This window comes from Crocodylus porosus, unplaced genomic scaffold (assembly GCF_001723895.1).
Source record: "Crocodylus porosus isolate Cpor-Errol unplaced genomic scaffold, CroPor_comp1, whole genome shotgun sequence".
Taxonomy (NCBI): Eukaryota; Metazoa; Chordata; order Crocodylia; family Crocodylidae; genus Crocodylus; species Crocodylus porosus.
This window is the reverse complement of record NW_017728917.1, coordinates 5,497,830-5,525,110: the sequence shown is the minus strand read 5'-3', so window position 1 is coordinate 5,525,110 and position 27,281 is coordinate 5,497,830. Positions and strand designations below refer to the sequence as shown.

Here is a 27,281-nt window from a genome sequence, read left to right as displayed (position 1 = left end):
TAATTGGAATTGCCGAATCATGAAATTGAGGTTATGGACAATGCTGTATATACCTCAGAAATCAATCCTGCATCATTTAATAGTGGGTTTTCATCAGAAGCAAGCTTTATGAAATTGGCAGAGTCTTATTCAACAGCTGTACGCCCTACATCGATTTAAAGTAAGTGTTTACTTACTTGGTGAGTGTTGGACCTGCAGAGCTAAGACTGTTTCAGAAGAGTGAGCCTCATGCCTTTGTCGTGCATATCCTCTCTGAGGTTATTAGGATGGTTTCGGTTTATTTTGGGTAAGGTCAGAGCCTTGATTTTTAAGAGCTAAGTTAAATTAGCAGCTGTGGTGGATGCCCCTTTGTTTACAGCTTCTTTTAATTTTTTGTCTTGAAACCTGAGAAATAATGAATATGTGCCTCAACTCTGCCATTTTTTAAAGCTTTTTCACCTTTTTAAATTTTGCTTTGGAAAGTCATCCCCCTTATCTTTGGAAGGGCTACCCCCCTTCCCCACCCTCCAAAAAAAATCTTATTTTCCTTGGGGCTGGTAGGTTGCAGTATATACAGTCATTTGAACTCGGACTTACAAAGGTGCCTAACTCCCTCAGAAACCAGTGAGAGTTATGCCCCTTTTGCGGATTTAGCCCTTATCCATCGGATAGCATATGTTCAGTCACATCCATTCAGCATGCTGAATGAATAGGAAAAGTTTTATCTTAAGTTGCTTTAAAGAGAGGGGAGTGTAAAATCTACTTGGTAAATGGCACTGTAAGGGGGTGAACTGTTTTAGGCAGAAAAATAGCTCTAAGATGCACCCTTAGGACTAGCTGTCTGCCTTGTTAATTTGGCTAGTAATTTCAGCAAAAAAAAAAAAAAAAAAAATGCATAATGCAAGATATGTAGTCAGTAGAAACAAGAAACAAAATATAATCCAAGAAGCACCAATTATTAGCTCTACTATTCTCTCATGAATTATTTTAGACCTTCAGCACATTCTGAATGAGTCTTTCAATTTCTGTTTCGAGTGTTTGTGCAAAGCACAAACATTTTTATTAATGTATAGCAGACTCAGTAGGCTGGATCGTTAACTGCATCACGGTGGGATAAGGAGCTCTGAAGCATTCCGTTATAAATCTGTTCAAACGCATGTTTATAAAATAACCTCGGGTTTAAAGCATGCTGCAAAGTTTTACCTTGAAACAACAAAGTTACCTAGCTTGGAAAGGAATTATTTTATAAATGCAGTGAGGGTGGAGGAGGGAGGGATCATGGGATGGGAAGTATTCCTGGAGGGTTTGAAAGCTTGCTGCTGTTTTTTAGATGCGGGTCACTCAAAATTTTAACTACTTTTCAAAAACTGATATGCAGGGATCCTGGTTTTCTCTGTTTTAAAAAATCACAAATTCTTTGCTTTCCGCACCCCCCTCCCTCCCCAATCCGTGTTTCGTGTGATTAAAATGAAATACCTCTATCTATCGGAATCATTTTAACACAATGTTTTATTGACATATTTACAATTTTATAACAGTTGGGAAGCCTACCAGTGCCTCAATCGCTCCAATGAAATGCATCCTAAATACCTATAAATTTTGGCATTTGATTTGGGGTTTTTTATCATGGGAAATCAGAGGTCATCCTGCCCCCTTCATTCACTAGGATGCAGGTCCAGTTGCAGCTGCCTCCCCACCCACTGCTTTGTGGTGATGAGCAGCCCTGATATGCCAGTTCCCTGCCCATGCTGCTGCCACTCGCTCATGGGTAGTAGAAGACGGGGGGGGCCATGATCATACATCTTTTGTTCCTGGGAAGGAAAGAAAATGTATACAGCAAGTACTATATTTCTGTAAGAAGAGCAATTGTAAGTGTCTTGTGTCTAAAAACATTCAGTGCTGACCCAAGTACGAGTTTTTTGATATTTTTTACAAAAGGATATGTTGAATGCTTCTGCAAACTTCCTTTTGACTTTTGTATATTAAACCTTTAATTTCCAGTAGTGATAACGAACGATGGAAAAGTGGGGCTGGAAGGGCCTCAGGAAGTTATCTACTCCAGGCCCCTGCTTAAGGCAGGGCCATTCCTGTCTAAACACCTGACTAGGATGGTTTATCTAACTTATTCTTTAAAGCTTCGGGAACAACCCTCAGACAACTACCAGGCAGTAATGCCTGAAACATCAAAAACTGCATGCAGAGCTGCACACTAGCACTTGACTGCATATAGTGGATTCAATCAGAATCAGGGATTTGTACTTTTTTTTTGATGGGGGCGGGGGGGAGAGAAATTGCATTAGAAAGTTTTTTTTTGGGGGGGTGGTGTTTCCTTTTTGCGGGGCAGGGAGGGAGGTTCCACTCTGTCGCAGTAAGCCTCACTCCCCAGTATATGTACATGTATAGAAGTATAACTTTTCTTGTTTGGTACAGCACCTAGCACAGGGACCGGCAATGTTTTTGGACAGAGTGCAAAAAAGCCCTGCAGCCTCAACTTGTAAGATGTTGGTATGCCTGGGGCAGATGGCAGGAGAGCCGCAAGGGACCCAATCCTTTTTGTGGCAGCACGGCTCTGATCCTTTCTGTGCCATCCACCTGGAGACGCAGGTGCACCTGCTACTGGCAACACGCCCAGCTGGGGCACCGCTGCCTCCAGTGCAGTTCCTTGCAGCCTCCCCACCTCTTGCTGTGAGCAGCCCGGGCTCCATGGCTGGCAGCTGGGGCCTACCTAGAGCTTGGGCCATCTGTGGCACGCCGAGCAAACTGGCTTCACATACCATGCACTGGCATTTGTTATGGGGGTTGCCAACCCCTGGCAGAGTATGTGGTATCCTGAACTGTAAGTAATGCCCTCAGGCTCTGCAGTAATAGAGTAAGCATCCTGAAAGACAAAAACATTTGACTGAGGATTTCCAGCACTTGATATGATGAGTATTGCTACCTTTTGCTATTTGGTGAGGTATTTTTAAAGTCACAGCTGCTGGAGGCATGCGATTAAGTGAACACATTCAGCTCCAATTTTAAAATCTTAGGTTTAATTTAAGAATCTAGCCCTTTTAGTTTAGAGAAACCAAGAAGCACACGTTTAAAATAAAGGGTCATAAAATAGAAAGCATTTTTGTTTGTTTGTTTGTTTGTTTGTTTTTTATTTACTTAAAAAAAATTCTTGCAAGTTTTAGGGCAATGTCCTGACTTCTTCAGTAGGGGGTTGAAGGTGAAATTATATTCCCAGGTCAACTATATTTTAAGCTTGGAAAGGTGAGGATACAACAACTGTTAAACACAAGACTAAATTATAGAAACTCAACAAATGCAGACTGATGCATAGCACATACTTGCCATTTCATGTAATCCAAAATAGTAGCAAAACTCAGACACAGTTAGAGTAATAAAAACTATGCTCAACACGGGCACTAATAAAAGAAGAAATAAACATCATTACAAGGTCAATGTAGCTAAATTGGTATTCTCACTGTATTATAAGAAAGTAATGAGAAACACCTTCAGCCTCAAACAGAAGTCAATAGAAAATCAACTAACAGCTACCATAGACATCCTTTATCTAGCAAGGATCAGAGACAACATGCAGACCTTCTGAAATAACACACACATGGGGGAAAAAAGAAGCCTTTAAAAGAGACCAAACAACTTCCAGTAAGCAGCAAAATATAAAATAAATAAAAATAAAACCAGAAAAAACTACCCAACCCCATTATTTTATATAGAGATTGTAGAGCTGCCTCCTGCATGTTGGTGGCATAATGAAAGAAATACAGGTCAAACCAGCATTTTGCAGGCATAAAATTGCAGACAATTTATGTTTATAGTTGCAGACGGCCACACAAGTGAAACTAAATTGAGCACTGGATGAGGCAGAGAGGAAGGGGAATCTGAAATGCAAGTTAAAGATAAGGTTGTATAAATTTCTCTCTCCAAGCCTAATCACAACTAAGTACCCTATTGCCAGCAGCATAGAGAACATTTCAGATAATAGATAATGATGGAAATTATGCAGGATAATTATGGTGGAAATAGCAAAATGCGAATGTGCCAACTCGGAAAAAATTGTCACCCTTCTCCCCCCACTCTCCTTGCCACCTAATACAGGGGTGCAATCTGCCATGTTAAATGCATAATGCAACAATATCGTGAAATAATAGATAAGTGATTAACTATGCATTACACTTAACATCTAACATAGTACTCAAAGTGTAATCACCCTAATTTGCAATTGTAAATCTCCTGTTATCAATTAATTTACATTGCACAAGTAGCCATCTGATTATCTTTTTACATAGCTGTATTTACACCATAATTAAATTGTAAGTAATTAGCATGCATTGCACATGCTTATTTGCACCTTGTAAAAGAAATGATGTAGTTAGGTTGGTTAAAATATTTGCAAGTAGCGGAATTGTCCACAAACCTCTTGACCTCTTTGTCCTCGCGATCACATATGCCTGTGAAGGGGGTACAGCGGAGACTTTGGGGGTACTCGACACCTTGAAATCAAATCCTCTGGGGATCTTTCTATCGGATTATCCACAAAGAGAGGTGCCCCAAATCCCTAGTCAGTCTTGAAAATCCTGGAAATATTTTCAAACTGCGCCTCCTGTCTGGAAACAGAACTTCTAATGAGAGGAGAGACTGCTAGACCCATCTAATACAACCCCCAGTGCAGCCCATGAGGAAGCATTGAGACAATAACCATAGCTCCTGGCTTGGATGAATGCTTTCTATGTAGCAGCTGTAACAAAAAATATTACCCTATTAAGGTAATACCTACTAAGGGTATTGTCTAGGAAAGCCATGAAGGGCAATGGTGGCTTTCACGTTCAGTACTTCTAATAGTAATTTCATTCCTCTCACTGCTGTCTTTCCCTTCTCCCCTGCTACCACCAAAGATTTTTCTTTACAGTTATTGTCCATCTCCTGCCAGGCCATGCTTTAGCATGCAGCGTTTGCCCATTAAAATAAATTAATATTTGCCAAAGAATACTAAAATACACTATTTGACATCAACGTTTCCCCGCTTATGCTAGAGTTGTGATAAAAGCTGGTAAATACTGACATCAGAGCTTTTGTGCTAAGCTTCCCCTTACTCCTGAGGTCTTCCCAGGTGCTAGTGCGAGCGCTAAACACCTTCTGTTTCCAGTGACTGAGTTGAGAGCTCAGGGCATCCAGCATCTTGAAATAAAGAACTACTGTTAGCGGAATTACAGGACAGTAGGTGCATCTACGCGTGCTTTATTGTGGTATATCTGCAAGTACTTTACTGTGGCGTTTACCTGTGTGCCCGCATTAGGGATCAGTAAATTAACTCCATCATAAGATAGCGCTGTTGGGGACAGGACTGTCTTATGGTAGAGTCATTTACTTACACACTCATGGACAGCGACTGGAACTGCAGCAGTTTGACCCGGGGCGGAGCAGCCGTGGCTTGGGAGGCCAACCAGATGGGTTTGCAGTTTGTGCATCCTCATGCCCCAGCCAGCTTCAATGCTGCCACCCGGAGCCTGAGGCTGATTTCCCTCCCAAGCCAGCTGCCAGGTCAGGTCTCCTTTGCCCCGGCTCAGACTGCTGCTGTCCTAGGCACACGTTCAGACGCTGCGCCCAGGGGCAGCCGACTCCAGCACAAACTGCACCAGAGTTTGAGTCCTATTAATGGCTTGGGTAGATGCGCCTGGTATAATCATTGGGATAGCCAAGCTAACTTGGCACTCGTGGGTGACTGGTAATAAAGGGTTTTCCATGTTTGCTGCCAGTGAGAACCTGCATGTGTAGTGAAGGAGTTTTCATCTCTTCTTAAAGAACTGGCTGTACCTAAGAAAGATTTCTCTCTAACCCAGATTCTCTCTCTCTCTCTCTCCTTTTTGCTCCTTCTACCCCCTCAACATGATTGCTCTCAGCTATGCTAGTGCCAGATTTGTACTGTCTAGCAATCTTACAACTTAGTAATTTCCACACTATTCAGATTTTATAGAAATTCTATGAGAAACATCTATCCATATGCTCTGGGTGCCTTAGCTGTTAGATGCAACTCCTCTTAAATGCAGCAGTAGATAATTCACACCGATTAATTAGTTCAGTTTTTAAGCTCAAATCCACTTCCCTTTCCACCTCTTCCTAACATTACATTTCTCTCTGCTCTGCCCTGGATTGCAAATGCTGAGGAAAGCTGAAATTCTTTTTGCAATTTAAACACTGGCAGACTGTACATTTTCATTATGGAGGTGTCACAAAGTGGCTAGCCCCTTGAAATAAAGAAGGTGCTGGCCCCCGTGTGAGAGAGCACCGGTACCTGATCAAAGGGGCAGGAGTGTCGCTTGGGACTAGTGAATGGGAGGAGGCTGGTGTCTTCAGGATTTCTCAGAGAAGGCAGTTAGCTGAGCTGGGAGGAGGGGGACATCATATGAATTTCTTGGAGAAGGCCAGGAATTAGAAAAGCAGCAGAGGCGCATGCTGTGGACTTTGCTAAGCTAGCAAAGTGAGGGGGGGTGGGAAACTGGAGAAGGAGAAAGCAGCATAGGGGTCGTTTGATTAACCTGCCCATGCTGGAAAAGGCAGGGGGAAGAGAGAGTTGGCTTCTCTTCACCCCCAAACCTGGAGAGGGCTGAGACCCAGATGAATAGTGGAGGGATTTGCCCGTTTGTTTTACTGAGCCTTTGGCCAGCAGGCTGCAAAGGGTGCTGGAAAAGCCACAGAGCAGTTTGCTTGCTCCCTAGCTGAGGGCAGAGAAGAAACGGCTCCCAGGTGGAAAGCCAGGGGGATTCCTCCTAAGAACAGGTAAGTTCTTGGATGGCTAGTGAAAAGAACTAGTAGAGAATATATCAAGAGTTCAGAAAACTGGGATATTTGTGTGGAGACATGCATTCAGACTTGTTTTTTGTTGCGATTTCAAGCATTGTTTTGTTCCCCATCTCTTTAAAGGTCCAGTCCAGGGGAGACGTGGGGTGGGGGTCAGTGTAATTGTGTAAAATATGTGGAGGAGTATGCGACCCTTTTGGGGTTGGTGAGAGGAATGGGAGCAGGAGCCCCTGCTATGCATCCCAGCCATGAGCAAGTCTGCCAGACAGGCATCTCTATAGAACTACAGCAATTAAAAGCAGTCCTGCCAATTGCAATTTTTATGTTAAGTCCTGTGATTGTCAGTATTTTTCCTAGAGCCCTGGCTGTTGGAAGAAATTGCATGAGGATCTTAGCTTTCATGGCTTTTACAATAAGTTACTGTTCCTCTGAGTTGCAAATAAGTTTGAAAAAGTGAGGTAAGGATAGCTTAAAGACTCAAACCAGAAAGCAAACAGGAAAACAAACAAACAAACCCAATATGTATTTTAATTTTATTTCTAACCAACTGTATAAGATTGGGATAAGGAAGAAAGAAGGAGAACATCTACCCTCTTATTTTTTGAGTGGCTGGGATTGGCAATACCATAAGCGTTTTCCTTTAATGAGGCCCAAGGGCAACATTCAATGTTTAAGTGAAATAGCTTAAGGCATGTGCCCATACCTTCCCTCTTTCCCCATGGAAACACCCTGCCTGGTAAGGGCAGTTGAACTTATTTTAATATAAAGCATTTTACAGGGAGTTTTACCTTCAGCATGCAATCTATCTATGTACGCATAGAGGAGTACAGTAGTATCAAGTTCAGAGGGGTATTGTGAAGCGAGAAAACATATTTTTAATGTCTGTCAGGAGGATAATATAATATAAGCTTTCATAAGCAGAGGGCTTACTTCATCAGGGGCTGTGAAGGGACTGCAGGAAGCAAAGCTGCTAAGCAGAAAGCAGTGAAGCATAGGGAAAAGAGGAGTGGCTCTTAGACAACAGAACTTAAAATGTGAACCTGCCTGGGAAACTGCAGAGCAAAAAACCATCCACAGACTGGATTGGGTTAAATGTTTTCTAAATGGAGATTATAATTGTCCTACTATCTGGATTAGGCTTTATAACCCCCCTCCAAGTTCCTCAATGAGTTAACTGCTTCTGCTTTGTGTGTTTTCCTTGCCTCTTTCAGCAGTGCCCCCTCTCTTTTTTTCTCCCCTTTCCCTACTGTTTGTATTGTGATTGAACATGCGGTGTGTGAGGGCCGACCGGTGAGAGGTTCTGATACTCAGGTGAGCACAACGATGGGGCAAGATGCAGCTGTCCCTCAACCGCAGGGATCCCTTGGGATCCTGCTGGTGGCAGCACCAGATGCTGGACCTGACTTGCTTTTCCGATCCTCTAAGGCAGATGTGAGGAAGGTGTGCCATGAGCCTGACATCAGGGAGTGTCTCCCCTGGACTTGCTGCACATTGGACCTTTAGAAAAAAACAAAAACAAACAAAAAAAACCCCCTACACTTGAAGCTGGGAGCCCTAGACGCACTCCTGTTTTTTGGGTTTTTTTGTTTAAATTTATCGGCGCAGTCATGGAAGTGGCAGCTGAAGGGCTGGGCGCTCCCCACTTTGCAGCTGCTGGTGTTACTTCACAGTGTGGGAGCTCCCCGCCCATGCCCTGCACCGTGGGTCCCAGTGCACAGGGGATTTTAAAGAGCATGCTTACAGCTGAGATGCTTTTTTAAAAATTCCCCAGGATAGATGGAAAGACTCCCTCATCTCTGGCTCCCAGCACCTGAGAAGCTTTAAAGAGCAGGCTAAGGTGCCTTTCCTGCTGGGGACTTTAAACCCCAAACCTGGTAGCTCTTGCTGAGCTGCTGGGGTGCAAAGGACCGAGGGTTTCAGTAGGGTTTAAAGTTCTCAATGGAGGAACTTTTGCCCCCTCTCCCTCAGCCCATGTCGGGAGCTTCTGATTTCCCTACGATCCACTGCCTGGCCAGAGCTGTTTTGACCAGGTCTACAACTGGACCTGGGGCTGTCTCAGCAAGGAGCAACAATCAGTTAATTGTCAGCTCCTCCCACTGGGGACTCAAACTGGCCTCAGTGCAGAGGATCGGGAGCTTTTGGCAGGTTTTAAAGTCCCCAGTGGAGCTGATTCTTTCCCCCCCCCGACACCCTCAGTCTTAACAACTACATGTCCTACCCTGAACGTGTGGCATTGCAGGAGACACAGTTGTTGGGACTGGGGATCAGATTGCATTGTGCCATTAAATGAATGCATGCTAGGGGCCTGCGTGTTGGCAAACAAAAACTTCAGCATATACTTTCTTTCTCTGTCCTCCCACTCATTTGCTCTTCCTTCCTCGGTCACCCAGTCTGTTCGTCTTCATTTTCACCTGCATACTTGTTTGCTTCCTTTGCCGGTGTTCAGCCACCCACACACTCTCAATGAGGCCTTGGGAAGATGTGGGAATGCCCACTCAGTAAATGCATAGGCTGGGACTTCTCAAGGGGAGTTTGTTTCTTTCTGATACAATGAGGAGAGAGCACAGGTGCCTTTCTGCAAATCCTAGCTCCACCACTTGAGTGGTTCAATCAATATCTGTAGATCAAGGCCACGGCATAGTTTTAGAAGAAAATCTGATGACTGTTGGCTTTCTACACATCTCTGATGGTAAGATTCTCTCCAGATTCCAAGTACAATGATTACTATTGTATCTGCTTACCCATGAGAAACATTCAAAAAACCTTACAAGTCACGGATGCAACTATAGAAATATGTAAATAATAAAATCAAAGGTTTCTGAAACAAAAACACAGCTTTTATTATCAAGCCATGGATAAAATACAGGGTCAGGTAAGATTAATGATCAGACCAGGGTTGTTGCACAACACTAAGCAGCCCGCCTGTGGCTTGATCACAGAACAAATTAACTGCATGTCATTTCTTAGTTAACAAGTCTATTGATACATGGAAACCTACCATTACATAACTAGTTTATTCAAACCACAAATCATTTAGTATATTATTGAATAAAGACTTTGAAATTGCAGATATTGGGCTCAGTCCCATTCTTAGTGGAAAAGAGTCAGTGACCTGCTCAGCCTGATTCAGCAAATCTAGAGTACAGATCGTATCGACATGTTCCAACCTTGGTTCTCCCTGCCTGCCGCCTTCCCCCGTGCCTCTTTCAATGCGAGAGCAGCAGAGTTGGCACTGACTTTTTCAACAATTGAATCTGCGTTTGTTAGAACTGGCTGGAAATGACCCTCCCTGGATAATGTTTCTAGTCTTCATCAAAATGGTTAATATTTGGTTTGGAGGCTCCTTTTAGTTCAGTGTTCAAATGGAAATGTTTTAAATGAAACATGAGTACTCAACAAAATGAAAACGTTTAAGAAAATCCAATTGTCCATAAAGCTAGTAGTAGGGGTGGTTTTTAATTTTTTTAAGTGAAAAATGATCAAGCAGTCCAGATCATACTTTTTTTTTCGAAATACAAAAGGTTAAAGATAAAAGTTCTCAATTGTTTTTGAAAATTGAAATTTAATAGTGTATTAATTAATCAAGTTATACGTAGTATTAAATGTCAGTAATTTGATCATTATTTTAAGACTATGATTATTTTAATCGTATGAAACAATCAATTTGAATTCAACAGCTAAACTCAGTTCTGTGTTTCAACAAAGCTGTACTTGCTTATCCCATAGCTGAATTTGGCTCAGAGCTTTAGTTCAAATGTGATCAGGTTTGTAAAGCCTCTTATAATGCATAAGCCCAAAGAAGCTGAATTAGAATTTGCAAAAGTTCTTAATTTGAGGCCATTTCTAACCTCTGACTGCCTGGCTTCATAAAACGTAATGTCCTCAACTACTTTGTGTATATGAATAAATATTTACCATACCTTGCATAATCTGATGACGTAGCCTTCCTACGTAGATGCCCAACTTCCATTTATCTACATGCACAAATTATCTTTAGACATTGTCTTTGTTGCTCCAACGTGTTGTTTCTTTTATATTAACATGTGCCTGTGATCACTGTGGGTTAATTATTTGGAGATGGAGTAAGCGGCGGGGTTGGGACTTATGGGCAAACATTTTCATATTTGAAGGAGGCTCAGTGGTAACTATATTTCTCTGTGAAAAGAAAGCATCTTTTCATTTAACCAATCACGTCACAGTAGCCCCAACAAATCTGTTCTAGTAATAATAAATGCTTGGCGAAACAATACAATTTAACCAACTGGCTATTTTGCCAGTCGGGCTGTGATTTTGAGTAAGTAGCACTGCTGCTAGTATATCAAATATTAAGCTGAACTGTCAGAGCTCCTTGGGCATATGCTTATGCAGGCAACAGCCAGCTGACTCTGCCTAGTCTCGCTAGACGGCGCTTGCTGTAACATGTTGTGGGCATTAGCCAAAATCTGAAATGGGGCATGTGCTTCTGACCAAACTTGCCTGTAGATTTGTATGCTCTTCAGCTATGTCCTGGTTCTGAGCTTTGCAAGGTCCAGCTTTATTGCAGTACATAAGGTGGAAATGTTACTTAAGTCTAAGAAGTACAGAAATGAAACTGGCTAACTGAGTAAAACCTACAACTACAAATGTTAATAATCAGCTCAGAGCTAGAAAGGAGATGGCTACAAGTTCCCCCCCTTTCCCCTACCTGTCCCGGTGGCTTTAGACTGTTCTCCAAAAGTCCTCTAACCGTATGCTATTATAACAGTTGAAGTGGCAGGTACATTTGAAAATAAATAAACTTACTATTATCCAATGTCCTTTGCTTCCCTCGTCTACCACCACACCTATAGGTAGAACCTACCAAAATTGCAGTTTTCATGGAAACTGATTTTGGGTGAGCTCCGTGAAAAAGCACAGACTCCAAGTTTTTGGTGGGCTCCTCCTGCCCCCTCCCCCAAAAAAGCCCACCTTACTGAATCCTCATGCTTACTGAAAAATAAAATGCTGGCTCTTTAGGGAGCCAGCAATCCTTGTAACCAGCAGTGGGACTGCTGGCATGGCAAGATGGCTTCCACCCCTGCCCCTCACTGCTGATTGGCTGTGAGGGGGCCCACCCCACACTGATAAGTGGGGAGGGGTGGGGCCACACTGTGGACAACCCTCACAGCCAATCAGTGGTGAAGGGTGGGGCCACCAGGGCCCCTTGGCTGATCAGAGGTGTGGGAGGTGTGAGGCAAGGGGGAAGGGGCTGCCACATTAGGCCTGCAAAAATGGCTACCAGCCCCCGGGGTCTCCTGCAAAATTGCCTGGCAAGCTCCTTGAGTTTGGTAGACCGCTATCTATGGGACATAAATGAGATGTTTTTCCAAAGTAAAAGAAATACTGAAGTGACAAAACTTAATTTTCTGCACATGCACATGCGAGAGCAAAACCTTCTATAATATACCGAGCATTAATTCCTGAGCTGTAACCTTGTGAGGCATTGTACAATGAAGTTGGTATTGTAGATGTTCTAGATACACAGTTTAAATCCATCTAGATTAGCTCAGACCTTCATCCTTATGAAGATGGAATTGCTACCAGAGAATGTATTCTGTATGTAGTCTCCCCAGTAAAGAACGTTTTAAGCTGTCTAGGTCTGAATTGCCAAATCCTTCCCGGCCCCGCCTTACCTTCAAAATGTGTTCTAAAGCCTTGCATGCTATCAGGGTTGTATTACAATGGCTGAGAGCATGCAAAGTTGGGGGGGAGTATTGGGGAGAGGCGCTGGAACCTACGTTCTAGTGTTGGTTCCTTCTGGTGATCAGCTGCGTGACCACAGGCGTGTTACTCTTAGACCCCTGGCAGATGGTCAGTTAAAGGCACCATGGGATCTGATGCATGTTCCCAACAACTGCACTTCCTGCCATGCTGCATATACGTGGCAGGAGGCATGATTATGGGATTGGGCTTGAGATCCACATCGTGTTAGGCATTTTGTTAGTTACCTGAGCTTACTTCTACATAGCTTTCCAGTATTGCATGAATCCCTGTGAAGAAACAGTATGACTGGAGTTATAGTTTCATAACACAAGGTTTCTGATTAGTGGCAGAATTGCATTGAACAATAAATCCCAAATACTGTCTCAAGGGGAGGGAGATTTATTGTGCCTCAGTTGCTAATGACATTCTTCCTTGCTTTGGAAATTTTCATGAGGCCTTCACTGTTGCTTTGTGCACAATCAATTTTATTATCATTTGGGATGGATCTAAATTTTCCCCCCTTTCTTACTTCCAGTGCACTGTTAAAGCAGACTGAATTCAGCAAAAAATATTCAGAGTTTTGTGCTAAACGTTTATTAAAGGCTTAAACTAAATAACATGTAAGCTATCAACTCAGGTTAGAATGAGTTCCCTGGTTCCAAATGCAGCATATAACATCTTCTGAAGTCCATAATTCTTGCAAAATATTGTTGCCTTTCTGGACCAAGTGTTTAGCCAATATCTGGAGCTGTCAATTGTTTCAAATAGGAGGAGAAATTGATGTTCTGAGTCAGCCATTTAATGCATTCTTGTTTGTGTTCCCATTGCTTATAAACAATTTTATTTCCCTGAATGCAATAAAGAACACAAATGGGCAGTTTACCTATTTAGAAATTAAAGTCTGCCTTTCCAGTGAATAGTACATACCTCAAAAGGCACACGTGCATGCCTGCCACACTTTTCCCCTCCTTCCCATGGGATGGGGAGGCAAAGCGCTGTGGGATGTGGTCACTTCTTATAGATTCCCAGTTCTGAAAATGTTTCAAGGGGTTTTAATGGCTCATGTCCTGTATTAGAGCTTCACTTTGAGAATAACATTACTTTTTTTTTGTGCTTTTCAGTTTAAAATTAATTTAATATTTGATCCTCTAGCATTTTGATTAAAAATTAAATGACAGAGTTCACCCTGATCCCAATTTTCGTCAAATTATGAGCTTGTGAGGTTTGACACATTTTCCTTTCTACAACTGGGGAAGACTCCTTTCCTATGCCATAAGGATTTTGAGATTTTAAAATGCCAGTTGCTCTTTCAAGTCATCCATCAGTGTCCACCGCCCCTCCTTCTGTTGCACATGAGTCATGCAACAAAACAGGTGAATTGTAAGACTGGTAACAGAAGTAGGACTCCTGAAATATTAGAAATATATTAATCACTTTGGCTCACCAGTCCTACAATGTCTGGATCATCTAGCTTGGGTTCCCTTTTAGACACTGCTCTAAAAGGTGTCTCTGTAAGCAGATGGATGAGGAGCGGTGGGTCCACAGCTCACAGCTTGCAAAGAAACCTAATACCTGAGGTGGATGTGCTGGGCGAGAGGGGCACTTGGGGCCCGAGTGCCCCCCTCCCCCCAACAACAAAAAAAAACTTGAAAAATGGGAGAATCAAAATTCAAAAATGGAAAAGATCTAATGATCTAGTCCACGGGGCTGAAAGATGCAGAATATGAGCCAGAGCTGTCCTGTGGAGGCCTATTGTCTGGCCAGCAGTGCTGTGTGTTGGTCTCCACTCCACCCAGTGCAGCATGCACTGGCCACAGCTCCAGGTGCAGCATGCAGTGCACAGAGCCCTTCTGGCATGGGCTGCACAAGGCACAGGGCTAGTCTGGGCATGCACTACATGCAGTGCACTGGATCCAAGTCTGGTCTGGATCTAGCCCATAAGGCTAATTTAGTGCAGAAACCACATAAAGCAAATATCCCAAACCAGCCTAGGGCATGTGCTCTGTGTAGCCCAGGGCATAGGCTGTATGTAGCACATGCCCTGGACCAGCCTCATGTACTACATGCCATGTGTGGGGCCAGGGTTGGGGCCACCATATGCTGCGTGGGGTTCATGGGACTGGAGCCAGTGTGCAGTGCAGGCAGGTCATGCAGTCAGTCCAGAGTGCACACTGCACACGGTGCCCAAGCTGGACCAGACCTCTGGGCTGGAACCGACGCATGGGGCCACTTGGTGGGCCTGATCTAGCCTGCAGATCAGCTCTGCATCCCTTGGTCAACCCATGGGGCCAGAGGAGTTTGACACCATTGATGTAGTCCATTCCCCTGCTAGCCAGTCCATTCCCCTTGGTATATGTTTTTCTTTCTGCTCCTGTACCCAAAGAAGAAATATGGGATTGCTATGAAAATGTCTCTCTATTGCACTTGTATGAGGTAACTCCTGAGCCACAGAACTCTAGGGCTAAGTATAGACAGTTGAAGAGCCTGAGGCTGAATCACTTCAGTCTTTTCAGGTTAGTTTAAGCTTCAGAGATTAAACTGACTAACAAGTGAACCCACATTTACTCTTGATTCAGGAAATGCAGCCACATGCCTCCAGTGGCTCAGGCCAGCAGTTGTGGGGGGTGGCGCTAGAGCACGTGTCTCTGGCACGTAGCCAGCATGGACTGTGTGTACCTCTCCTCCTGCTGCCCCCAAGGTCTCTGGGATTTGCGGTCCAGAATCACAACAGCAGGACTCTGCAGGGTTGCTTATCACTTCCTGCTTCCAGGTACCTGTGGGCTTTGGAGCAGTAAGTTTTTAGCAGGGCAGAGCATGTCTATACTCGGGGGAATGGGAATTTAACCCCCTTGCCTGGCCCCAGACCCCAGCAGGAGTTTGCCTGGGGGGGGAGGGTCCCTCCTTCCCTCCCCTCCCCCCACACCCCTTTCTCTGCTGGAGCAGACAGCACAGCACAGTCCAGGGCTGGAAAGCATGCTGGGATGTTGGGGGACTCTGATTTAACTTGAACCAGGAAGAGGTCTGGGACACAAGTTTCACAAATGGGTTTGACCCAAATCAGTTAAACCTGGTTGAATGTAGTATATCAGACTTATCTTAAACCAGTCTCAGCCATTTGGAAAAGTGGTTTATGTGCACTGACCTTCTGTTTGTTACAGGTTTAAACGAGTTTCTGATTGCTTAAACTGGTTTATGTGCAACTCCTACGTTACCAAGTGATACCACTTGCTTCTACGTCAGCTTTTGTCATTTTTTAAAAATTTTAGTGGAGGAAAGAAACCATAATAAATAAAAACAATAGAACATCATAGCTCACTACCCTACACAGAGGATTTGCTACCATCTGTTATAACCCATAATCCTTTGTTTCCTCACAAAGTAGGCACTGTGCAAGATGTGCTAAATGTCTCAACAGCAAAAAATTTAAACATGCAAAGCACAACTGACTAATTTTATCAGCAGTGAAACTTCCATTTTTACCACTGCAGCCTGATGCATCATGTTAAATTATCTTTTGTGATAAGTGGCTAGGCTGATATACTGTATGCAAATAAGCAAAGAAACACTTAATCAGCAGTTCAAAGAGACTTGAGTATTATTCTCAGGCGAAGCAAAACAATTTAATGCATTTCATTACTTTTGCATTTCAAGTAGGAAGTGATGTACAAAAAGTGTCCTCTTCCAAGCTGAATTCTTTAGCAGTCACTTACTTCTGCTGACAGATACAATCTTCACTGTATTTATTACATAGCAAAATGTTTTCCAAAAATACAGCCTTTTAGATTTGCGCCTCTTTATATTTTCCATCCATTGGTGTATATTTCAGACCCTTTCAGTAGAGATAGGAGGCCCCATTGGAGAGAGAATTTCAGGGTTATACAGCTAATGTGTTTGGTGTTATGAATCAGCCTGTATCATGTATAAATATTTTTTTTTGACACCTCTGCAAAGAATTCTGGTGTCTAAAGATGATTTTATTGTCAATAGGCAGTGAAGCAGGTCAATGTTCATTTCATTTGTGAAGCAAATGACATCAGGAAAATTACGTTATGAAACCTAAAATCCAATAGACATTTGTAAGGCCTTTCTCCAACTGAGAAGACCAATTGTATACTGCTACCCAAAAATAATATTTTCAGGGATTTAATTTTTAAGAAGTAATCAGCCAACTGAGATCTGGTTTTTTTTTTGACAATATTTTATCATTGAAGTGAAGTCTGTCAAACCCTGGAATAGTTACTGTGGCAATCTTGGACTTTGAATCCTTTTTTTCTTCTTTGAGATGGCTTACATTTACACAACACATTTTGGCTCTCTCTAAACAATGTTTAGATGAACAGGAAAAGTGCTTGTGACAAATACATGCAGGATTTATATTTCAGCCTCTGAAAATTGTATCTCTTCAGTTTAGCTGCCATCATCAATCTGTTGTGTTAATGACAATGTATGAATTCATGAATAGGAGGGAAGCCAGGGATTCAAATATTTTTTTTTTCTGAGAGAAAGCTTCATAATTTATCAGCTGCAGCTGGTAGATGAGAAAAGCATGGTTTGTCTTTCAGGCAAGTTGATTATTTCCCTGTGCAGGCATACAAGCCAAACACAGTGTTTCTTTACTCCCCTTTTGAGGCTCAGCCCAGAGGCAGCACAGATTTCTGCATCCTTCCTCATAAGCAGGGCATATAGGAGTGCATGGCTCTGGTGCAAATAACACGGTGGAGCCGGCACTAGTTCTTGTGCATATGAAAAGTGGACTGCTTTCCCATGAGCAGGAAAGGAACCAGGATGTTATCTGTGACTTGGTCAAAATTCATGCCTTAGTGTGAGCAATGGTCACGTTTTACCCCTTGCCCTGTGTAGAATCATAGAAAATTAGAGTTAGAAAGGACCGCAGGAGGTCACTTAATCCAACCCCCTGATCAAAGCAGGGCCATCCCCAACTAAATCATCCCAGCCAAGTCATTGTCTACCTGGGTCTTGAAAACCTCCAAGGATGGAGATTCCACCATCTTGCTAAGTAACCTGTTCCAGTGCTTTACTACTACTACTTGTGAGAGGTTTTTTTCTTCCCTTAAATCTAACTTAAACTTCCCTTCATTAATCAAATTGTTGGTGTAGTTTATCAGGGGAATACACAACAACCCACTACCATAATGTAACTCTTCTGAAAGGGTAAAACAAAAATCTAGACAAGGGGGTGAATACCATGTACTAACTTTTTAAAGAACCACCACACTTGGTGGTACACTTGAGTGCAGCCTGTGGCTACACAGGAGAGTCAGGGCTGTCCTCTTGGGTGTTGTGCGGGGCTAGCCAGAGTGGAAGTTCGTGGGCTCCTTACCCTGAAGGGCTTCAGCCCTCCTACTAGGATACTGCCACTTCTCAGGAGTGGTCTAGCCCCAGGCTGTGGGCAAGGATGTTTGAACGCTCCCTGGTGCTTAGGGCACTGGCCTGGGAGGGGTGGAGATATCCTAGATTTCAGTTCCCTTATATGCTAGCTCTGCTATAAATGCACCTGCTGGAACAAGTCTCTCTGCCTAGTTTCTGAATGCCTTTGGGGTTCTTCTGAAGCCAGGCATCTAGCAGTTCTGCACGTGAACAGGAGCTGCAGGTGTACAGATAATTTCCAGCAGGGAGATGCCTGGATTCCGTTTTTTGGGGGGGTCGGGGGAAGTTGGTATCAGGGTTAGGGATTGAATCAACCTATGGCTTGTATGATGGAGGTGGAAGGGTGGGCTGCGTTCTTCTACTGGATGCACACAATGATATTCTGGCACAGCTGAGGACTTGGAGCCCAGAGCTGTGCAATGGCACCCCCAGCGTATGGGACAGAAATTGTTATAACACGTTGCCTCAAACCACCAACATTGACTATCAGGCAGGCAGTGGGTGTGTGATGTTAACCATGATATTTGTCATTGGCAATCCTTCCCAGTCGAGAATGATCACTCCCACAGGTCGGGTAAAGGGTTATAGGTGAGTCTGTTGAGGACTATGAAGGCTGATCCTAGAGCCGTGGTCTCTTACAGATGCCACAGGTGGTGGTTAAAGAGAGGGTTGGCCCATGGATTTTCCAGTCTTGTTTCCTTTCCTTCCTTTTCTGTCTTTTTTTTTTTTTTTTTTTTTTCTGCCTCCAGGACAAGATGGTTTTCTCAAAGTAAGATGCACCTTTCCCCAAAGTAAGATGTACAAGGCATCACCATATCCTGGGTTAATTTGTCATGTCAATGCCATACTTCTTAATGTTTGCCTTGAAGCTGTTCTTGAAGTGTTTCCTTTGGCCACCGTGTATCCTTTGTCCTTGGCTGAGTTGGGAGCATAGCAGTTATTTTGATACTAACATGGCTAATAAAGATGAAGAAGACAGGGTAGAATTGCACCTTACAGAGTAACTGGATGTATTAGGTGCATATCTATCCTGTCTTCTGCCTGACTTCAGACCAACAAGACTACCTCTCTGCTAATAGCCCTGAACAGTATATACTGCAGGTATGTTTCAGATTATCTGAAATCTGTATTCAAGAGTTAAAATATAGTCTCTCTGTAATGGTCCACCTTGCCCCATTGAACCATGAGATTCCTTTCAGGAATCCTGATAAACTTTTTTCCAGGGTCCCCTTTTCCAAGGAGTGTTAGCAACAACAATACCTGTATAAGCAGCTCTCTCTAGAGCCCTTGAAGGCCACTTTCCAGCTGATGGGGCCCCTTTTTCTTTAGGGATCAAAGCCAACAGCCTATCTGCAGGCAACAAGGTTAGCAAAACTACCTCGTTCTTGCTCCTGGCTTTACAGTAAGGAATCTGAGAGAAATGGGTGAAGAAGGATGGTCTAGTGCAGTGGCTTTCAAATGGTGTTTATGGCAGAGCAGGCTGTGTTGCCTGACTCCCTGTCAGCTCTCAAAGCCCCTGAAGCCAGGGGTAGGGGCTGTGGGACAGAATAAGTGATATGAAGGGGTTCTGTGGTTTTAGTGGTTATGTACCAAATGGAATCAGGTCCACCTTTTTGGGACTTCCAGTGAGATCTCAGGTAAATCACTTAAGCCTCGTGCATCTCAAAGGGTGATAGATACCTAATTCTTATTCAGGCAATGGATGTTGGGCACCAAAATGCCTGTGAAGATCTAGGTCTCAGTATTTTTGTGCCTCTGTTCCCCACCTGTATAATGAGGATAATAACTTTTTCCCTAGTTCTCTTGGGCGATGAGAATAAACGTGTTGAGGATGTTTTGGACCAAGCAGCTAGCTATGCTAGATGTGAAATGCACCTGAACTTTCTGGGCCATGGCTCCTTTCTTCTGAGAATAGCAGCCTGCATTAATGTGTCAATATAAGCTCAACAGATAGAGTGCAATGTAAAGATTTCTACTGCCAGCAGACGAGATCAAATGTTCTCTAGGCTCTCATCAGCAGCTCCCAGTCGCCAACCACCAAAAAGCTGCTTTCACCTGAAAAATAGATTTTATTTTTTGTGCAATTAAACAGTAGTTCTGTGAAATGAAGCGGTGTCTTTTTATTTTTCTCCTGAAGTGATTTTTCTCTTGAAATGTGTGCTTTTTCTTTTTTTTTTAATATATAAAATGAAGATCACTTGACAATGAATCTTTTTTCATTTTTTGGAAAACACAGCTGAGAGAACAAAACTCAGGAGTGCTGACTGGGGAGTTGCGTTAAAGGGATGTCATTCCTGTTACCTTTTGAAACAGCTTTATATCTGCATTCTGAAGTTCCTTACAGTGATCTGTAGAGAAGGGTTACAGAAAATCCTGAGCAGCTTATAGCTTTAATTCTTCTTAATGTAATGCGTTTTACAGTATCAACTATAAGAGCACTATGTAGTCTCATAGCTGTGAATTCTGGCATATTCTTCAACGGGGTATGACGTGAGTGTTCATGTTGACTGGAAGCTGTGACTCTTTTAAAAAGCAAAATTGCTTAAGGGTTGCTGAGTGTTAGGTGGTAATGTAGTTAAAATGCATTAGTTTTTTAAGTGTAGAAATCTAGGTTCAATGTGGCTTGTAAGGATACAAGCACAGTTACTTTAGTCACCACCTTTTAAACATGTGTCTACTGGAGCACTCTGCTGCTTGGTAAATTTTAGGTGGATGAAACAATTGTTCGTAAAATGGAAGTACTCTAAACTTGTCCTTCTTCCCTTTTTTCCTGAGGTGGCACATTCCTTAAAATACATTTTTCTTTAAATCATCATAGAGGCAATGATTCTGTTTGGCACTAAAACTTCTTGAAACTTTGAAAAGCTACTTTCTACTCTCTAATATTTTGATAGAATGGAGAGTGGTGCGTGTGTGCGTGTGTGTTCACACACACGTTTCCCTAAGAGATGATGCTCCTGGATTTGTTTGCAGTGGCTAGCAGGACAAGACGGTAGCATGTGATAATTCTTTGGGGGACTTTTTCTGAGGGAGATGCTTTATTGGAAAAATCCTTCTAACTTGTGAAAACTGAATTTGTTAACAGGGATGTACTGCTTTAAATTAAACCTCAATTCTCAACTGCAGAATTGAGAGAGACAGTGGTCCTTGCACTCAACTGGGATGTGAGGCCAGGTGCAGACATTACACTTCTTCTGGCTTAGGTGTTTGGAAACTGGTCTAAACTTGTAACAGAATGGAAGTTGGGGGCATGTAGACTGGTTTCAAAATGGCAGAACCCAGTCTAAGATGGACCTCGATGGATGCAGTACCAGACTTAACTGATTTAGGTTAAACTAGTCTATTGAAGTTTTGTCTGAGATCCCATAGTGAATTGCATTAGTTTGCTGTCCTACAGCATCCCAGGTGCCCCTCGCTTATCTGCAAGGGTGGCGTGCTCATCTGCTCCAGGCAAGCACTGGGCCAGCCCTGCCCCCAGGCTGTAACAGACAGGAGCCAGAAGAAGCTCCGTCTCTCTCTCTGCTCCCTGGCAGGGGGGGAAATAGAGGTCTCTGACTCTGTCCCAGCCCCCCACCCCCCAGTCAGCACAGTTGGGTGGGGCATGTGGTGTGCCCTTCCTCACCGTCTGATCAGCCACACCACCCATCAGCTATCAGTGGCAAAGGGGTTAAGGGGACAGAAGGCAAAGACCCCCCCCAGGTGCCCCCCCCAGCTATTCTGGCTGGGTGTGGGGGGCCAGGACCACATGGTAAGGGAATCTGCTCCCTCCACAGCTACTACTCAGCACCACTAAGAGGCTTTTGCCTGTACCTGTCATCAACAGGGCCAGGCAGTGGGTCCCACCTCTACCAATGCTGGCTTGTTGGGAGAGCGGGGTCTTCCCCTGCACCAGCAACAGCCAGGCCTTACCACCCCAGTTGAGAGGCTGCCACATATGGGGGTGTCCCACGCACCCTGGGGCTGAAGGATCGGTGCTGTGTCAATCTCTCCACCCTGGGGGTGTGGGGGAACCCCTGCAGCTGGAAGGTTTCATAGTTTCATTGTTATTAGTGTCGGAAGGGACCTATTAGATCACTGAGTCTGATCCCCTGCCCTGGGCAGGAAAGCGTGTTGGGGTCAGATGACCCCAGCCAGGTGTCTGTCCAGTCTCCTGTTAATACCTCCAAGGAAGGGGACAGCACCACCTCCCTTGGGAGCATATTCCATATTTTGGCAGCCCTCACTGCTTTTTCCTGATGTCCAGTCTGAAGTTGCTCTCTTTCAGTTTGTGGCCATTATTTCTAGTTACCTTGATGGTAAACATTGTATCCTTTTATTTCTTGCTGTCCCCCTGATGAGTTTGTAGGTGGCCTTGAGATCACCACCTCACAGCCTCCTCTTGTGGTTGCCACACAGGCTGCTTTTCTCCCCCGGACCCTGGGGGTTTTCTGCAGCCCTGGGTGGGAAAGATTGCTACTGCAGATGTGGCACTTGCAATCCTTAGGCCTCAGAGTTTTTCACTGGGCCTTAGCCCTGCCCCCCCTCCTCCCCCATGAGCCAACCAACACAGCTGGGGGTGAGGGGGGAAGCTTGAGACTGGGCTGGGATAGCCAGTCAGGGGTGGCTCAGCTGCACGGTGGTGTGTTTGAGTGCCCCCAGCCTGTTGTCCTTGGCCAGTGCAGGCACCCTGCTTCCCCTTCCTCTTCCTCCCCCTGAAAAGCAGAATGTGTCTTCTGTTCCCTCCCAACCTAACCTAGGGCACTTAGAGTAAAGCTCAACATTTTAGAGCACTTCCCCATCAGGCTTTTCGAATCTCTGTACTTAGCCTGAGAGATCCAGCATTAAGTTTCTGCTGCAGTGAATATCTCTTTAAGTCAAGCTGGTGCACAACAGGAGATATTGAGACCACCCACCCCAGAACAGCTAGTAGATTGGGGGTGGAAGAATCAGAACTTGATTCTAATCAAGTCCAGATTCTAATGAACTAACCATCAGGCTACATGGGTGGCAGTGGGGGTCAGGTTCCCCTCTTCAACCCACCCCTCATCCCCCAAGAGAAAGAAAAAACCCAACTTTAAAAGGGTTCATTTTCTTTTTTGGTTATCTTATATTTTGTTTTTGTTTTTTTCTTGAGGGTGAGGTCTCCCTTGACCTCATGTAGAATAGTGGGGAAAAAAGAAATGTTTAAGTTGTTGCATAGGAAAGCTATTTACCCCTGAGATGCATTGCACAATCATCGCCCATCGCTCAAACGAGCTGAAATAGCTGTAGGAGCAAATGGTTAAAGACTACAAGTGGAGAAAGGTGAAGAATTAAGCTTGTGACATTGCTTGATTTCTTGATTCTGGGTGCATGAACACTTCATATAAGGTCTAGAGGTTTTTCTGCAGGAGATGTATATTAACAGTCTCTCACAAACAGCATTGAAATGATTAGACAGCAGTTCAGTGCCAGGGAAATAATAAACGCCAGTGAAATATTGTGATCCCTTCAGTTTTTCTACCTTACGCATCTTTCATCATTCTTCTTTTCTTTTTTAAACTGAATCTAAATGTGTTTTTATACTTGCATCTGACTAGTTAGTCATCTTTTTGCCACTCAGGTATCTTATAAAGTGTCATGGCCCTCTAGGGCTCTTTTATGGAAAAGGTATCTGTAGAAGGAAATACATAAACATGACTCCAGTGCTGGAACAAAATAAGAAGATACCTGAGGTGAGCTGCTGTTATGTTTTGAATGTCTGCACTGGAAAAAAGACTGTGAAACATTTTGGGCATTGGTCTGTTTCTAGGCAAAATGAAATGTTATTTACAAAAAAATAACCTTAGCACCTATTTAACTCAGAGGGTATAAATGGGTAAATTAGTTGAAAAGGGGAGCGGGGTGGAATGGAAAATCAATCCATGTAAATGCAAAAGACTTCCTCTGATATTTCAGTGACTTTCTGGCACTTGTTAAAAGAGCGCAGGCTTAAGGGAGATTTTATGAAAGGCTCCAAGTGAACTTGGACATTTAGCTCCCTTTGACTTTCGGTAGCAATGTCTCTTTAGCTGTGTGCATGAAGGTAAAATGCTGAAAGAACGTTGTGCACCAAAGGGTGCCTGACTCTGCATTTCAGATTCTGTTAATTAATACATGTACCTCTGAGTCGCTAGTTCACACATCTACGTAGGAGTCTGGTTCTGACGAAAATTTTAATGACCAGGAATGTGTCTCTTACGACTGAACTTGTGACTGGTCTATTATAAAGTTTTCATTAGCATGAGGCTAGGATGCCTTTGGCTTTACCACCAATGAATAATGTATTCATTTGAAATTTGTGAAAATTTAGACTATATGCCATCAAGTGACTCTTTTTAACACTGGTGCCCTTTCATATAGAGATGGAAAATGGAGAAAACCTTTCCAAAGGTATCTCAAGGTCACAAATTCCTCTCAAGGAACAGTTATTTTTTTATCAAGACATGCATGTATCTTGGGAGTAAGAGTTAATTCTCAAAGGTGCACCCTTTGGCTCTACTACAGTGTTTAACAATGATGACGAAACATTAATGCTGTCACTGCCTTAGAAGCATTTCTCTTGTGATTAAGAAATGTTTCAGGCTGTTTCTGAGACTGATCTCTAAAACAACAGAAGTGGGGGATGGGTTAAGGTTTGATGGAACTGAACTAATTTATGTGATATCAAAAAGAAGAGCTAACACTGGGAAACCACAACCAAAAACAAACAGTGGGGAGAAAAGAGAACAAAGGAATGAAAACATATAATGTCTGAAAATCAAGTGGTAGTAACTTCAGACAACAAAACTGACTCACGTGAAGCTCGGTATTTCAGCTTTAATGCAGGAAAAATCCCAAGGAAGTCCAAAGCGTTTTGTCTACATATTGTTAGGGGGCTTTTTTGAAGTGTGAGTTATTTAATATTGCTGTAGAAGATTATGCTTAAGTTTATTTTTACATTTGATCAAACTACTAAGTACAGCTTGACTTAATTTTATCATTTTAACTTTTAAGATAAAATTTCATGTTTTAGATATTTTTTTTAGGGCATTCAGGTTCTCCTGAATGTGGTTTCTGTTAAAGAGATGCTGAACTTCTCTGGGTTTTGGCTCATGTTTTGATTTCAGTTATGTTTGTGTTACTCCAGATGTAAGCCAATATAAACAGGATGAGAATTAGCCCCCTCAGCTTGATTATGAGAGAGAATTCTAATCAATCGGTCTGTCATCCGTATCTAAAGAAACTTTAAATGCAGATTTGTTTAAGAAATGGATACGGCATTAATTGATTTCGTGTTTTTTTTGATATCCAGGGACTGATTCTTAATGGGGGTGAAGCGATTCGGGGACATTTTAGCCTACACCGCTGGGTCTTAATCAGGGAGCCATGGCACCCTGGGTGCCTTGAGATCCTTTGAAGAATGCCATAGAGTGCTATTGGATGTTAGCATTGCTAGGTTTACAAACATGGTTCACCAGATAAATCTAGAGATTTCAAATAGAAATCCATAGTTGTGGTCTCTCTGAGTTCTTTGCTGCAGAAAAATTGCTCTATTATTTTGTCACAGTCAAAAAAAAAAAAAGGGGGGGAAACTAAGGGCTGGCATTTTTTCAGGGGTGCCTTGAGTCTATCCGGGGTTGCCTTGAGTCTAAATAATTGAAAACCACTGATCTATACAAAATTGGAGCTTTCAAAAGGGAAGTGAATCGCCAGGTAGAATTTGGCCCAGCATATTCAAGAAAGCAAAGTAACAATTCCACTGGCATAAAACCCTTCCATTTAATTTTGAAGTCTAATTAGACAGAGCACCAAGTGTCAGATATTTATCTGCTTGATATCCAGCATTGTGCTTACTTCAGTGAAGCTCCATCTGGCTCTGGCTCACTTGAAACCTGCTCCTTCTCTGAATGTTGTTTCTCTTTTTGGATGTCTCAGAGCTTCTTTGCTGGATTCCACATGCTTCCTATCAAGTCATTTGTGCTTGAACTGGAAGAAAAGTCTTCCCTCCAGCAAGTCTGGATGAAAGCTAGTGCTGTGCAAAATCAAAGATCTGCCAGTAAACCCAGTAAGCTGTTCCCTGTTGCAGTTTATGAACATGACTCTCAAACATTGGCTGAGAAATGTCACAATCAGGCCTCATTAAAAACTCTAATTGCATGTGTGCGCTACATATTTGTAAAACGTGCCCATAATGTTTCTATACAGAAGCCGTAACATATAATTCCCTAGCACAAAATTACAGCCAGTGAAATTGTTTGATAATCTACAAAGTAATTTAGAGCCTGATCTTGTTCCCAGTGACTTCAGTTGTAGGCTTGCCACAGATTTTGGTAGGAGCAGGAATGGGCAGTTCTAGGCTAGGGACAGACATTACACACAAACTGGTTTCAGCCATTTTCAAACTGGTTTATGTACACTGAACATCTGCTCTGTTACAGGTTTAAACCAGTTTCTGATCACTTAGACCAGTTTAAGAGACCTTGTACACGAAGGTGCCCACACCTTCATGTGGGATTTAGTGCCATGCTATGATGAAGGCGAAATCTTCAAGTCAACATCCAGGTTTAGCTATGAGCCTAAACTGGTATTTGTTGTCTCGAGTCAAGACTGAGTGCAGAAACGAATGGGAATTAGCTCTAAAATGAGTATTGGGAGAAAATACAATACTAAATTGAAATGTTAAAAGTTTACATAAATAAGATGAATAGCTCTGCTGGTCAGTCTGCCAAATGTGGTTAGTATTCACAAACCAAACGCCAAACAAGTGAAGGTATAAATGTAAGAATCAAAATTTAAATGCAAAGTGATGTCAATAATCAAGCAATATTCCCACAAATACACATATGTCCTTGAATTGTAATGTTCCCTTTAAAGGCCACAAACAAAAACAATACCAAAAGCATCTTTAATAAGTCTGAGGTGCCCTGTTATCAGCAAAGGGTAGATTAAACAGTATATACACTAAGTTAAAAACCAGTAAACAAGGCCGAGTGCTGTACTAGATTTTTCCATTGCATGATTAACAGCTTCCTTCTACTTGAAGTAATTCCGTCTCTTGAACAGCTCTCGGCAATGGCATGCTATTCTCAGGCCTACCACTCGCTGAACTCAGCCACTTACATTAGAGTTCAATAATTCTACCTGTGGCTATCTGAACTTAAGCTTTCAGCTGCCTGGACTTGACTGTGGGCTGAACAAGCCCTTTCTCTCTGCCAAACCATCTGAGTAAAACCTCAGCTGCACAAATGTTCTTTGTCTGCCAAATCCAGCAGACTCTCTCTGCTTGCCCAAATAGGATTCTTGTTTCTTGGCTGCACAAGATAGTAACTCATGGATTACAGACCACCAAAATAAGCAGACTGTTCACCCCGAAGTTTAGATTTCTTAAACAAAGTCTTCAGATCGTTCTA

The 27,281-nt window shown here is 43.0% G+C and overlaps 1 protein-coding gene across 4 annotated transcripts in view; it reads left to right on the top strand.

The window, feature by feature from the left end:
* The window catches only part of CNTN4 (contactin 4), a 565,520-nt gene that overhangs the window by 15,884 nt on the left and 522,355 nt on the right, over positions 1 to 27,281 (top strand). The window lies entirely within an intron of this gene.